Raw genomic sequence first — 12,779 nt, 5'->3', positions numbered from 1 at the left:
CAAATCTTTCCTCTCAGGTGATATGAAGAAACAAATTCCTATGTAAAAAATATCACCCTAAGTATTGCCAGGGTTTCACTTTATTATTTTGCTTGGTTTTCCAAATAATGTCTCTGGAGGTATCCTTGAATTTGGGTAATATTTATAACAGTTGCCCATGATGGCTGAGAAACACTTTTGCAACATTAGATAATTTATGTCTTCTTAAGTATGCACATGCCTAGGTCTAAACATAACTAGATGGCTTTTAAATACTAGAATTGATAATTTTTATAAAATAGTTTATGAGCTTTCATATTGTCTTTTAAAGATAAAATTCTCAGATTTACTTCATTTTGATTTTAAACATTTCTACTTAAATTATAAGTTGTATTTTTCTTTCAATTTTAATATATAATTTGAGTAATTTCACAGAATATATATTCATATTTATAGCGTAGTAGTCAGGGTGCAGTCAGGAAAACAGAATACACACCAGTTATTTTCACAGCAAGAATTCAATATTGGAAATGTGTTAAATAAATTCTAGAGAAGTAAAAGAGAAAAAATATAACACTGAATAGCACAGAGTTAGTTACTGCTTAAATAAGCCACTACTCCTAGGACTAGGAGAGCAAAGTAAAAGAGATTGGGTGTTTAAAAACTCGAAGTTTATTTATTATTTTTAAAAGAATATTTATTTATTTGGTTGTGCTGGTCTTATTTTCGGTACACAGGCTCTTTTTTTTTTTTTTTTTTTTTTTTTACACAGGCTCTTTGATCTTCATTGCTAAGCTCTTGGTTGCACCGTGTGGGATCTAGTTCCCTGACCAGGGATCAAACCTGGGCCCCTGCATTGAAAGCACAGAGTCTTACACTGGACCACCAGTAAAATCCCTAGAACATAGGAATTTATATGGAGCCTTACAAAACTGGAACCTAAGCATTTAAAACCAGCTCTTCAGGAGCTTAGAAGAGTGCCCCCAAGGAGCTGGAACTAAGCTATGAGGAGAGTGCACTAGCTTCTTGGAGCTGACGTATCTGAAGGGACACAATGAAATTTGTCCAGATTCTTCATACTGAATACAAGAAAACAGAAAGATGAGTTTATGGCAAGGCCTTTGATCCACAAGCCAAGAAACTCAAGGCTAAGAGAGCACTGAATTTCAAGTTGCTCACAGATTAAGAGACTTTTAAGGGCTACATATGGAAGTTATTTGTCTTTTTCAACTGACTGGTTGCCTAGTGGTCTTATTTCTTACTTGGATCAGAGTAGCTCAGCAAGGGGAATAAGGAAGTCCAGAGCCAGCATCAATAGACTAGGCATTTGGGCATTGGCTGCTTTCTGAAAAGAGTTGTGAATTCCTTTAAGATTAGGTTAAGAATCCTTTATGTGCCTGAGATGACCATCATCATTTTGTTCCTGTCATAAGTGATCATTTTAATTTGGTTCTATGGGTTGGTTTTGAATGTGAAACAAACAACAATAACAAAGGAGACTGAAGCCAACAGCTACTATCAGGGTGCAGAAACATCGCCAGAGAGATTCTGACAGCAACAGGAATTAAAATCATGATGGACCAATCCTTCTTCTTCTTTTGCTTTCCAGTCTTCTCTAGTGTCCCTATTGGAACAGCCTAACAGGGAACTATCTAGTGCTAGACTTAGCATAAAAATGTAGTGTAGAAAAGGATGATTTTGAAGCAGAAAACCAAAAACTCAGTAAGTAACCTACAGGGTTCATACTCCTTGACTCCTGATATCTTCTACATGTATTTGAACTTCCATGTAACAATAGCAATCATTTGTTTTTTCCCACCAAAATAAATCTCTTCCTTAAAACACTTACTTTCTCTTCTAAAAGGAAAGATATATATGTATATGAAAGGCCACTGTTACTCAGTATAGGTGCTATGGCATATTCTGTGACAATCACAGTATCCGTATCAGGAAATTATAAATACCTTCATAAAAATCAGCCAAATTTCCACCTGAATATTCTGTAACCTAAAGATTAAACCAGAAGATTAAAAAATGCTAACCAGTCTCATGGAAAACAATAAGGTGACATCTACACTTTATGCCTAGAGTTTAAATCCCTCATTCCAGTAATTAACCAAGAGGATATAGTTAATATCTTTCACTAGTCACTTTATGCTGCCTTTGCTCATTTAGAACCTTGATTAATTGGAGTTGTTTACCTAGTGGGGTGATGCCAAACTTCATTCATAAAGAATATGAATCCTTGGTGTTTCTACCTCTTTTTTCCCTTGGTATAGTTTTTCATTGACTTTTACTATTTGATATGGAAATAATTAAAGGTACCTCAAGGAATCCACGGGGTTCCAGGTATAGTCCACCGTAGCCCATTGTAAAGAGGATCCTAATTTCTTCTGGATTATTTCCACATCCATTAAAGTGACACCCACCCGTTTTCTTTGCCCGTTGGTTCAAAATCATGAAAACTCCAGAATGGTCACATAACAGTCCAGTTCACTGGACTTCTTGTCATGGCCACTGTCAGAGGCAGACCCTCCTTTAGAAACTAAGAGCTCCAAAGCAGCATAACTCCAAGTTTCAGGGAATCAGTTCAGTGGCTCAGTCATGTCCAACTCTTTGCGATCCCGTGGACTGCAGCACACCAGGCCTCCCTGTCCATCACCAACTCCCGGAGCTTACTCAAACTCATAACCATTGAGTCGGTGATGCCACCCAACCATCTCATCCTCTGTCGTCCCCTTCTCCTCCTGCCGTCAATCTTTCTCAACATGAGGATTTTATTTCAAATTAGTCAGCTCTTCACATGAGGTGGCCAAAGTATAGGAGTTTCAGTTTCAACATCAGTCCTTCCAATGAACATTTAGGAATGATTTCCTTTAGGATGGACTAGTTGTGTCTCCTTGCAGTCCAAGGGACTCTCAAGAGTTTTCTCCAACACCACAGTTCAAAAGCATCAATTCTTCAGTGCTCAGCTTTTTTTATAGTCCAACTCTCACATCCATGCATGACTACTGGAAAAACCATAGCCTTGACTAAATAGACCTTTGTTGGCAAATTAATGTTTCTGCTTTCTAATATGCTGTCTAGGTTGGTCATAACTTTTCTTCCAAGGAGTACGCATCTTTTTATTTCATGGCTGCAGTCACCATCTGTAGTGATGGAAGCAAAAAAAAAAAAAAATTCTGTAAGTTGTAAGATGTACTAATGAGAAGAACTATTATCACATTTGTCGTTGAGTCCAAGACCAATATTCTTGCTATAGGAGTAAATATCATAATGAATCGGTCATTGATTCAGGCATAGAGTGCACCCTTTTGGACAGAACTGTTGTTTCAGGGTACTATCTCCCAACTATTGCAATAATGTATTATTGAGAAAATAATTTACTAACCAACACATAAGGAATATGACTTTAAAATGTTGACATTTTCTGTTTAATAAACCTTTTGTTGAAAATGTATTCAATTTTGATCTCTTTAAACATAATTACACTTTATTTTTTAAACTTTCAGACTGTGATTGGTCTCCAATTGAGATCATGATAGCAATAAAAGATAGGGAAATGGAATTCAAAAATAAGATGTTGAAAAGAAAGAAGTAAGAACTCTTTCAAGAGATGGTCTTCTGAAGTTTTAAAAATTCTAACAATAAAAATGAATAGACTTCTGTCAAACATTACATATAAAATCCACAAGTGAGACATTGTTAAATGCTTAATTATTCTATAGTTACTAATCAAAATAATAAAAATAAGAATTATAAAAATTTATCATCTAATTTTCACTTGAATAAGTCAGCTGAAATCAGACATATTATATTATTTACTGGATAATGTAATTAATGAGCAAAACAGTTAGAATAAATAAAGAATTATTCATGTCAAATTTATGATTCAGAAACAACAAATGCAACCCTGGACTGTCTGTTAGAATATGAAAAAACATAGTCATGAAATTAGTAAATTAGGCAGGAAAATACGAAAGTTCTTGATGATTTACTATGTTTACTGGGTAGTAATTCTGAAAAGTGATAATGATCATCCTGAGAACATGATAATATTTTTAACAAAACATAATCCTATTCAAATTTACTATCACAATTACTTTTTTTATTAATTTTGGCAGAATATTTTTATTTAACTTTATGTTTAAATTATTTCAAATGGAGAAATAAACTGTAGAAATAGACTTTTTAAAAATTGTGGTAAAAGATTCATAATATAAAATATGCCATTTAATGAATTTTTAAATGTAGAGTTCAGTGGCATTAAATACGTTCATATTATTGTGCAACCACCATCACTATCCATCTCCAAAATTTTTTCATCACCCAAACTGAAGGTCTGTACCCATTAAACAATGTTTCATTCCTTCCCTCTCCCTCACCAGAGAAACAGGTTTTTATATTATAAATTCCAAAGCAGAATATTTTGTTTCTACTGTTGCATTTCTCACAATCAGTCTTCAAGATCAACTTTGGATTTAATCTATAATTGGAAACAGTTATACTGACAAAAATAAAAAATAGGAAATATCACTTGCAGAAGAATACACACATACAAGGAATTACTAGAATGAGTTGAGGGAGTGAATAAACAGTAAGAAATCAATAGCATTCAACATAGACAAGTAATTGCCAAAAAAGAAATGGCAATGTTGCTCTTAAAGATTAATCAATCATGTTTCTTCAATATTTAGCTAAGCACAATAGTGTTTTGTGGCAAGAGAAGTACAGTATTTTTGGAAAAATTTGGAAAATTTTTCCATTAGAAGAAATAGTGAAAAATGAATAATTTTAATAGAAATGATTTAGAAATATGATGGTAAAATGACTAAATATGAAGACAGGCAAAATATTGACAGATAATTACTATCTTAAGATAAAAAATTCAAGATGATATTATTAAATGGCATTAAAGTGAGAGAATGGATTATACCCATAATAAAAAAGGAAATAGAAGCTAGTCAAGTAGTTTTTAAGGGACAAAAATCATGTTGAACAATATTTATTATACAAACTTTTGAACCACCATATAGAAATATGGAAGTCAGAATTAAAGAGATTTTCACTGGTTTTCTGCCTGATGTGAAAAGAATATGTTTTGGATGAAATGAGGAACTGAGAAAACATCTTTCAGTTTTAGGCGTTGATTGTCAAGATAGTCACATAATGGTTCAAAGGAAAGTGTCTACAAGCTGGAATTTTGGCTAAAACTCTACATATATTCTAGGTGCCATGCATGGCTTATAGTTTGAGATTGCCATACAGAAGCATGGTCTCAATTATGCCAGTAGTGGTAACAAACTTAGGAACAAGTCAAGATTATATATTTTCCAGATCTCTCCAAAGGTGAAGCAGCTTGGTGAAACATGTTATCCTACTTGATCTTATGATGACTCTCAGACACATTATGGGATGCTGGCTAAATTTGGTTAATACCATTAGAATTAATTTAGACAAGACAGACTTCATTAGCAGAATTAAGGAAATACATTGCCAGTCCCCAGATCAAAATTGAATCATATTTTTGGTAGAAATTAAAGGAATTTTTAACTTGTGATATATGCAGTTATTTGTTATGAAGTACTAAGTGTTAATCATGATAGGAATAGACTATAAAATCTAAATCTAGCTTTATTATTTTACTTTATATTTCCACAGTTTTAAACTTTGCGGTTTTTCTAAATTGAAGCAAATTTTATGTGAGCTATGACATTTCAGTAAAATGTAAGGAAATTAGTTCACATACAAATCCTAAAATTAATTTCTATAGAGACTTTGCTATTACAGATCAAGATATAATCTTGAGCTAAGATATGTGGCCAGGTTTAGTAATATGTTGTCCTTTAATTTCTCTACCATCATAGCACTGAAATATTTAAAAGGAAAATATGAACAAACACTATAATTTATATACTGCTTTGGCGGTAGAAACTGTGATATGCATTGAACTGTAAGATAAAAGTAAAATGTTTTGTAGTATTTTCAGTGATCATGATAATTAAAATTTTGTAGTATTTTCAGTGATCATGATAGTTTAAATTTGATTCCATTATATGATCATAACATCAAATTTACTGTATATTTCCCATTTTAAATATGGCTTTAGTAATTTTATTTCATCCTCTACAGCTTCAGTCAAGAGAAAATTCTCTAACATGAAATTAATAAAACTGTAATAACTATAATGCTTCAAGAAATATTTAACATAAATAATATGAACATCTTAATTATAATTATATAATTATAATCAGTGATTTTATTATGATGAAGGCAAGAAAATTAAATTTTATGAAATAAACATATAAAATATATGAATTATGCATGATTTTATTACTTAGAAGATGTCACCAACCTATCAACAGACCACCCAGTAATGAACAATAATAATTAAACTGTCTTTATTATTTTACTGACTTTTATTAATAAAATAATATCCCTACATTTGTCATCAATTTTGTCATTATGAAGGCAGACTTGACAAGGTTGAGGAAACTAGAGACATCCCTAGGAATCCTTGAGTAGCGTTGAAAATTAATTACAATGGCCTTACTAGAACTCTAGACCTTTTCTATCTCACCCACCTTACTCTTTTGTAGCTGAGGGAAAGACAGGAGGGAGCAGGTGGAGGTGACCAAAGTCAGCAGACTCAACACAAAACATAGGCTGCTGAGTCCGGTTTAGGGGCACAGAGCATTTTCACAGCTTTCAGATTATCACAAGCAGTGAAACCAACAAATGAAAATGAAATAGCTGAAGCTGATTATTTTTTAGAATTCCACCAGAAAGAAACCTCATTGTAGCCCAGGAAAGGCTCAGGTCCAGCAGTTAGGAAACAGTCAGATAAAGTTCCAAGAACTCTCCAATAAGTACTTGATGAAGATAATTAAAATTTTAAATTATATAAAGTAAAAGAAATGAAAATGAAAGAGGCAAAATCATATCATTATAGATGTGATAAATTAGAAGAAATTAAGTCTGCGTTTTTCTGTGTTAGGACAGTTTTCAAATAATAGTTATTGCAGAGCATAAAAAACGAAAAAAGTATAAAAGTAAAAAAGCAAAAAGCTTATCATCCTATGGGCCTTAGTTAAAGTCAGGAAGCCTTTGGCCTATGGGACAATAAAATTTGTCTCTTGAGGCCAGAACTTATCTGAGGAATAAGTTCTGGGCTTCCGAGCTTCATTCTTGTACTGTGGATGCCTATATCTGTGGCAAGTTTTAAATTTTATATCAAAATTATGTTTTATAAAACTGTATGTATTTAATCTTTTGTAAAAGCTGCTTCTTCTGTAGAAAATAACCTCTCCCTTAAAGCTTCTATGTGAAAAAAAAGTAAGGAAAATATTAGTTACTCAGTCATGTCTGACAGTTTGCGACCCCATGGACTGTAGCCTGCCAGGCTTCTCTGACCATGGGATTCTCCAGGCAAGAATACTGGAGTGGGTAGCCATTTCCTTCTCCAGGGGCTCTTCCTGTTGTTACATTTATGAAAGCCCTTCTGCTCTGAGCATGTGGTTTGTGATGATCATGTGGTCTGGCTGGCTCTGAGAGTGTCACTCACGCTTGCTTGTTCTCCATTTCCTTCTTTGACAAGGGCCGAGGACATACACTCAATAATTAAATCTTCCTAATGCTAGTGACAGTTACACAAGTTGATGTTGTTTGGCATTCAGAATAGCTGGAGAAATATCTGGTCTTTGAATAATTAAACCAAAGTTAGTTAACTGACATATTGGTTGTGATTTTTCATTTCCTATGTTAGATATAAGAAATTTCCCTATCTGGGGGAAGATTTTTCTTTTCATTTATGCTTATGTTTCTTTTTGTGGGGAGTGAGAGTTGATAGATTTAACACATCAGTAGCATTTTTCCTTGTATTATTTGGGAAATGGGACATTCTTTTTTTGCTTTTTAGGACTAATTTCTGAAACCATTTCTGTTTCATGGAAGACTGTTAGTACCAAAAATGACCCAGTGGGCTGGATGTCAACTATAAAAAGGCAAATATATTAAAAAGGCCATATTCCCTCAGAGAGTTATTAGGTGGAAGATTTGTGTCTTTAGACTTTTTCCCTGAGGACATTGTTTTTTACTACAAAAGAAAAGGAAATGGAACATCAATTTTCCTCTTCTAGAAAATGCTAAATATAAAGTATGTTTTAGAATTTATTGTATTCTTAAAGATTGCAAAAGTGTAGGGCATAAAGAACTGAGAAATATATCAATCCTTAGTTCAGAGTTTTTTGCCGGATGATCCCACCTGAGGTAAAGTTTTCTGAGGTGAGAATATCTTTCACCTCTGTGGTAGCTTATAACTAATACCAAACACAAAATCCCAGGAAGTAATGTGGTTTTTATAATCCATGAAAAAGAAAAAGCTGGATGCTTACACTAAAATATTCAGTGTTTGTGATACGATTCACTATGAACATCTAGAAAGAAAGGAAGAGAAGGAGGGAAGGAAGGAAGGGAAGGAGGAAGAAAGGAAGGGAAAGGAGGATGAAATTTACCTTCATGGAGTTACATGTAATGGAACTGTGATATGGTAAAGTGATGTACAACGTAATTAATATTTTGGCAATTTGAATTTTTGTAGAGTGAGGTGACATTTAAAAGCTGGTATGGAAATTGTTTCATGTGAATTTTCTAGATGGGAATTTTTATATTCTAGCTCTATGTTTTTCCATCAGAAATTTTTAATATGACTGTAATTTTGTCTTCGAAGTGCCTCGAAGCAACTGAAGTTAGGTGAAAGTTTCATTGGGAAAACCTTCGTAGCTCAGATATCTTGGTCACTCACCTGAAAAGATTAGGTACATTTTGTGTGAAATAGAGTTTACCTAGGACTTGCTTTGCCTGGTAAGATTTGATGCTTTAGATATGGGTGGGAAACACTTTGGTTTTGTTGCTGTTATTGTTTTGACTCTATAGTCAAACTTTAGACCTTTGCACTATTCAGGGGGAAAGGGCACAGACACAGACATAAGAACAACTGAAATGATGTTATGGTGAAAGAATGGGAAGCGAGTGGTTTTATAGTGATGCTAAAAGATATGAAATTTTCAAAATAAGGGAAAATAAGGGGAAAGGACTACCCTAATATGATCAATACATAACACAGGTGCAAAAAGTAGGGGCTCTTTTGTCAGCCTGGGGACTTATGTCCTTGTGGTTGGGATCCGGATTGGGAATTTCTTTTTCTTTTCAGATAGCTAGAAGTTGACTCCCATAGGGCTGACAGAAATAATCAGGAGAAACTGCTATTTTCTGGGCCACTTTCCAAATGCATAACCGAAGGTGAAAAAAAGAAAGAAGGATCAAGAAAAAGCAGACAAACATTTTCACCAAATTATTCCCAAGAATAGTGAAGAACTGAATCTTCCTTTGTGTGATGTGCTTAGTCACTTAGTCATGTTGGACTATTTGTGACCCCAAGGACTCTAGCCTGCCAGGCTCTTCTGTCCATGGTATTCTCCAGGCAAGAATACTAGAGTGAGTTGCCATGCCCTCCTCCAGGGGATCTTCCCAACCCAGGGATATTTCTTTAGGGAACTAAATAAAATACAGCCAAAATCAATTTTGGTTTATTGACCAGCAAAAAGTACTCGAGGTTTCCACTCAGCTGTCTACCTGCCTTGGTTACCACTATAAGCAAATATGGGACATAATGATAGCCTTTTGGGAACTGCATGATATTAAAAGAGGAGGCAATAAAACATGGATTTCATGACAATCTTTTGATTCTCAAGTAGGGGTTGGGCATTGACCACAAATGTGAATCCCCAAAGGTCTTTCCATGAGTCTTTCTGCCTTAAGCTTTTCTGACCTTTAGCATCTCTGCCCTGAAGTAGAGATGAAGAGCCTGTGACTTCTCAAAGGTCAAAGGCTTAGATAACTTGTATTTACATGAATTTAAGGAACCTCTGGGCTCCCCAAACTCAAGGTTTGTGGGCAGTTGTCTTATGCTGTTGATATGAGATAATGACAACAGCAAAGTAAATGAAACTGGAGCCAAACAATTTAAGAGAATATGATTGGTCACTCTGACTCAAATATATTAAAATGTCCCAGTCAAATACAAATTCTATTTTCATTTTAATGAAATATATATAGAGAGGCTACTTTTCATAATATCCATATCATGTCTTTAATACATCTCTTAATTTTTCTCACACTATTTTCATTGGAGATAAGTTGATCTCCATATTTTATATGTATTTCTGTAATTATATATGTAACATATATACACACATGCATAACTTGTGTAGGAAAATTGTTGTCAATCTTGAGACTTATTTTTCCCATGTCAAATAAATTCAGTGTCCTTTGTTATATACTTGAATCATTTTTGTCAATCAGTAATTCACTAAAATTTGTATTTGGAAATAGTTAATTCTGATAAAAAATTTTTTCAGAGAAATTTATTTCATAAATGAGTTAAAATTTGCTCCTAGCTCAATGTTATGAAAACTACATCTGCTTCATCTTCAATATATCTTAATTTTTCTACCTTTTAAATTTTGCTTAATATTGCTAGCACTTCCATTCCATCTGCTATTCAGAATGGATACTTTCAGGTTTTCAAAATCGTGCTTTGATTTTATCTTCCCTTCTTTCTATTTTCCCCAAACTTCCATCTGTATCTCATTCTTGTTCAGTCACTCAGTCATGTCTGACTCTTTGCAACCCCATGGACTTCATTCAATATGCCAGACTTCTCTGTCCTTCACCATCTCCCAGAGCTTGCTCAAATTTATGTCCATGGAGTTGATGATGCCATCCAACGTCTCATCCTCTGTCATCCCCTTCTCCTCCTGCCTTCAATCTTTCCTATCATCAGGGTCTTTTCAAATGAGTCAGCTCTTGGGATCAGGTGGCCAAATTATTGGTGCTTCAGTACCAGTCCTTCCAATGAATATTCAGGATTGACTTCCTTTAGGATTGACTGGTTTGATCTCCTTGCAGTCCAAGGGACTCTCAGTAGTCTTCTCCAACACCACAGTTCAAAAAGCATCAATTCTTGGACGCTCAGCCTTCCTTATGGTCCAACTCTCACATCCATACGTGACTACTGGAAAAACCATAGCTTTGACTAGATGGATATTTGTCAGCAAAGTAATGTCTTTGCTTTCTAATATGCTGTCTAGGTTGGTCATAAGTCTTCGTCCAAGGAACAAGCGTCTTTTAATTTCATGGCTGCAATCACCATCTGCAGTGATTGTGGAGCCCAAGAAAAGCAAGTCTCTCACTGTTTCCATTGTTTCTCCATCTATTTGCCATGAAGTGATGGGACCAGATGCCATGATCTTTGTTTCTTAAATGTTGAGTTTTAAGCCAGCTTTTTCAATCTCTTCTTTTACCTTCATCAAGAGGCTCTTTAGTTCCTCTCCACTTTCTGCCATAAGGGTGGTGTCATCAGCATACCTGAGGTTATTGATATTTCTCCTGGCCATCTTGACTCCAGCTTGTGCTTCATCCAGCCCAGCACTTCTCATGATGTACTCTACATATAAGTTAAATAAGCAGGGTGACAATATATAGCCTTGACATACTCCTTTCCCAATTTGGAACCAGTCCATTGTTCCATGTCAGGTTCTAACCGTTGCTTTTGACCTGCATACAGATTTCTCAGGAGGCAGGTCAGGTGGTCTGGTATTCCCATCTCTTTAAGAATCTTCCACAGTTTGTTGTAATCCACTTAGTCAAAGGTTTCAGAGTAGTCAGTGAAGCAGAAGTAGATGTTTTTCTGGAATCCTCTTGTATCTCATTATTAATTCTTAAATGAAATCTTCCCTCTCTCTAAATTCCTTCCCAAGCTTCATCCTGAGCCCAGTTTCTTGGACTTCTGTAATGTAATTTACATTCTTGCTCATTCTGTAGTCTCTGGGATTGCTTATCTCTGAGGTAGGATTTAGTCCTTTATTCCAATCTGTGTATCCTTTTGTTAGCAAAATTCCTAGTCAATCCCTGTGTGGTTTACATCTCAAAGATAGCTTTCAGATCCTCTAATTCTTAGGAATTAAGCATGAGGCATTTGACTTGACCCTCAGTTGACATAACAAAGTGGTACCAGCCTCAGCTCCTTAATGTTAAGCCTGTTCCACAGAGCCCCGCTTCAGTGGTTACATCCCGCCCCAAATCCCTGGTGTGAGCTAAGTGCCTCTCTCATTGCTTTTTAGCTCTGGGACCAAGACACCTGGGTTGGAAATCTTGGATTTGGAATCCTAGATCTACTACTCGTTAGACACTCACTAGATGTGGGACCCTAGGCAAGATTAGCACCTCCTGATATGAAGTTGCCATGAGGTCTCCTTAGCACGAAGTTCTTAGAACAATGTCTGGCATTTGAAGACACTAATCAAATATTAGCTATGATTTCATTTGAAGGATAGATGAATTAGAAACACCTCAGTATTTTATTTCAGTTGAGTCCTCCAGTTCTTCTTTAGAGCACCCTCATGCCTCTCCTTCAACTCTGATACCCTTAAACTCATGTCGCTTGTCACCTTAATATATTGTTATACATCTGCTCATAGAAATCTCTATGTATACCACTCTTCCTCTTATCACTTTCTTAGTCCTCACTTAAAAATATATCTGTATTTGTGTATATATGTATGTGTATCACTGCATAATTTTTAACATACTACTCTCCTAAAATCATTTTATTTTTGGTCTTTTGTCTCCTCAGTTAGATTTTAAGCCCTCTACCCACTCATTTATCCTGTACAGTACAGGACTCTATCCAAAATAATAGCATAATAATCCATATTTAAAACTCTTCCTTGCTCTGTGCC

The sequence above is a fragment of the Cervus canadensis genome, chromosome 19, assembly GCF_019320065.1.
Source record: "Cervus canadensis isolate Bull #8, Minnesota chromosome 19, ASM1932006v1, whole genome shotgun sequence".
NCBI lineage: Eukaryota > Metazoa > Chordata > Mammalia > Artiodactyla > Cervidae > Cervus > Cervus canadensis.
This window is presented reverse-complemented; position numbering follows the sequence as displayed.